Source organism: Rhipicephalus sanguineus, chromosome 11, assembly GCF_013339695.2.
Source record: "Rhipicephalus sanguineus isolate Rsan-2018 chromosome 11, BIME_Rsan_1.4, whole genome shotgun sequence".
In the NCBI taxonomy this organism is placed as follows: domain Eukaryota; kingdom Metazoa; phylum Arthropoda; class Arachnida; order Ixodida; family Ixodidae; genus Rhipicephalus; species Rhipicephalus sanguineus.
The window spans coordinates 2666389-2670208 of record NC_051186.1 but is presented as its reverse complement, the minus strand read 5'-3'; positions in this window follow the sequence as shown (position 1 = coordinate 2670208).

Sequence of the window (3820 nt, the reverse complement as noted above, 5' to 3'; positions counted from 1 at the left end):
GGTCATTGTCAAATTCCGCCATGTTGCTAATTTGATTGGTCACGCGAGGTCGTTCGCGTTGTGGCGCTGCAATAGCGTTACGATACAGGAATCCGCGATGACGTAACGTGACAAAAAATAGTTAATTTAAGAACGAAACCGAAATATGGTATTAAGCTGTGCCTACGGTCAACTTGCGGTTTATCGAAACTACTGCTGGCTTGACGAAGAGCCGCCATGTCTGCAACACGATTGGACATTGCACTGATGGTGTCCACTGCGTCACAGGACCTCACTCTTCGTAGCGTCAATATGACGTTGCGTGACGTTGCATCCCGCCAGATTTTCTGCTTAAAATGTGAGAACGATGAAGTGCCCAAAATTTGCCGCCATATTCTTGTAAATTCAGTTGCTCGTTCCATGTGTCACCTCCCATACTTACGAGTCGCCCCGCCACGGTGGTCTAGTGGTTATGGCGCTCGACTGCTGACCCGAAGGTCGCGGGATCGAATCCCGGGCGCGGCGGCTGCATTTTCGATGGAGGCGAAAATGTTTGAGGCCCGTGTACTTAGATTTAGGTGCACGTTAAAGAACCCCAGGTGGTCGAAATTTCCGGAGCCCTCCACTCGGCGTCTCTCATAATCATATCGTGGTTATGGGACGTTAAACCCCACATATTAATTATTATTATACTTACGAGTCGGTGTAATTCCGTAAATTACTTTGCTAGCATGTTTCGGTAAATAATATCACAAAGTAGTGTATGTAAAGTTTGCTTGTAAAAGTGAAAGCTCGTTATTGAATTTGATTTGTTCGAAGTTGTGGTTCTCGCCGCAAGAGAACGCTGGAAGAAAAAACGCCAGGTCTGCGCTGAAACCGCAGCACAGTCACAGCGAAAGCTGGAAGAGCGGCGTTTCTAGAGCACGTTGTAAGCTAGCTCTCTTGGGACTACGATAAAAGTACACTAGAAAGGTACCCACTACGCCATAAATGACATTTTTTGTGAAGTTGGGAAGCACCTACCAAGCCATTATTCGTCATTCTGCGGAGAAGCGAGGCACCAGCTACACGTCTCTAAGGCATTATGTGCACTTTGTTGACGCGACGACTGATGCGATGAAGTATTTATGGCTCAGCCCTTTGTAATGGGTTTGGAAGCTTTAAACGGCCCACCAGTTATGTAATTTGCATTGGGTGACGCCCGGTCGCTATTTCCCTCCCCTTCATGCTGTATAGCATACGTTGACCTGGGAGAGAGACGGGGGGTGGGGGGCGAAGAACTTTACTGAGACCCCAAGGAAATAGATCATGCGCTTATGGGCTTCCTTGGCAACCAATACAAATGCACTTGCGACGAACCCACTACGCTCTAAATCATTGTAATTTTACGGAGACCTCGAGGAAATGGATCCTGCGCTTATGGGCTTCCTTGGCAACCAATACAAGGGCACTTGCGAGGAACCCACTACGCTATAAATCATTGTAATTTTTGAGAAGTAGGGCAGCAGGCACTGTGCCATTTTTCGTCATTCTACGGAGAGCCGTGGTACCTGCTAAACGCATGTAAGGCATTATGCGCACTTTGTTGAGGCTGTGCCTGATGACGATGAACGAATTATGGCAGAGATCTTTGTAATGGGTTGGAAGCATTCAACAGCCTACTCGTTGCGCAATTCCCATTGTGTGACGCCTGGTACAGAATTCGCGCTGTGCGACGCTTGGTGCTTATTTTACTCTTCTACCACGCTATATTGCATATGCTAATGTGGTTCCTTCCCGACATGAAGCCTGTACAGGACCTTTTTGCAAAGCAGTTTCAAGCACAGGCATGGCTCAGAGGTTGAATACTGGGCTCCTACGCAGAGGGCCCAGGTTCGAACCTCCTTCCATCCTGGAATTTTTTTCTTATTTCGAGCGACACTGGTTACGGACACCGGCGGCGGCGGCGGCGGAAAACTACGGCGCCAAAAACGGCCGGTGAAATGATCTCATAACAGCTTTCGCTGTAAAAATGGCGCTGCCGTTCATCGTTTGGCCAATCCTACAAAGTGGGTGTGAGCCATATTCATAAAGGTCATCATCATCATCATCGTGCAGTGGTTGCAGCTGCAGACAGAAAGAGGATTCCGCGAGCACCGCGATGCTTTCTCGATGCCCAAGGAGATGTTCCGCCTGCGGTACCGCTTGACGAAAGACATGGCGCGATGGCTGTGCGAAGAGCTTCGCCAGGACCTGGAGAGGCGGCGTACTGGCACGCGAACCGCCGCGACCATCGAGCAGCAAGTGCTTTGCGCCCGTCGTTTCTTCGCCACGGGCAGCTACCAGGGCGCGATCGCAAGCGACGAGGATTTGGCGACGAACCAGTGAAGTGTGAGGCGCTCGATTCACGCTGTCGTCGAAGCGATTGTCGAGCGCCTCGGCGATGAGTGGATCGCCTCCCTGCCAGCGCCCAGGAACTGGCCGCAGCGAAAGAAGGCTTTGTCAACATGGACGCAAGGTTCGCAGGCTGCATCGGGGCGGTCGACGGCATGTTCATTTGTATTCGGGCGCCGTACAACAGGGACGACAACAACAAAGCTGCGTACTTTTGTTACTTTTGCCGCACTATTACGCCCTCAACGTCATGGTAGTGAGGACAAACCCAATCTTATTCATTCTTATGCATGCTGTTAAAAGATTGCAGAAAGGAGGAATGTGAAAGGCTAATTTGGGTCATTTCTCTATTTTTAAAGGCATCTTGCGCGGCTCGAACTACAGCGATTGAAAAGAACGCAGCAGTCGCGGTAAACGAAGTTTCCGCCGCTATATAGTTTCGTCAAGGGTGATGCCACGGTTAAAGGGAGGTACATAGAGCTTAATATCTGATCGTGGTAGCTCTCTTGTATTGAAGAAAAAAAATGCAGGAATGAAAATCACACGTACTGATTGCACCACAATTTCATAGACATTAATATGCAGAGATGCGGCGACAGCCATAATAAAACATAAGGCGATCGAAGCTGCACTTGGCAATCATCATGAGAGAAATAGGGGTGTTGAATCACACAGTTACGGTTGTACTGCATGTAGCTGGTTGTATACTGTTGCCGGTTTCCTTCCAACCCACACAAAACTCTGCAGGTGTGTGACGCAACCCTTCGCATCACTGCCCTGGAGCCCACATATCCAGGCTCGGTACAGGACACTTTTCTGTGGAGGGCATCCACCTTGAGCCGGGAGTTCAGCGCTGGCAGCCGTGGCCAGGGTGGTGAATTCCTGCGTGGTATGCAAGTTGAGTACTGCTTGTGTGGTGTGTTAGTGTAGCAAACACATCAGTCATGGTTATTTGATTATTTTGTTGCTACCTCTTGTATTGTAGCTGAGAAAGGTGTTACGGAGGGGCAATGGTTAACTAAAACGAAAAAAAATTATTGTGACAAGACATAATCGCGAAAAGCCGAGTGAAACGTAGAGTGATGTTGTTAGATATCGTTGCGAAGAAGGTTGTGCTGTCCTCATGCTCATCAACAGCGCTCGGAACATCCTTTGATTCTTGAGAAGTTCAGGGAATGACAAAAATGGTTATGGTTTGTACCAAGGCAACGAAAGATTGATCTCTTCAAAGCGAGTTGAAGTAACTGGTCATGCAACTAGAAGTGTACTGAAGTTTTTGCTCATACTTATAGGAAAGGACAGATTTCAACATGCCTAAGTGCTGACCAAGGTAGTGCATGGAAATTTAAAATTTTAGTCAGAGGAAACTGTATCAAAAAGAACCAGCAATGCTAGCTATTTGGCGAGCGTCGTCATCAGATCATTTTGAGTCCGCTACGTGACAATGGCCTTCCGAACTAATTATGCT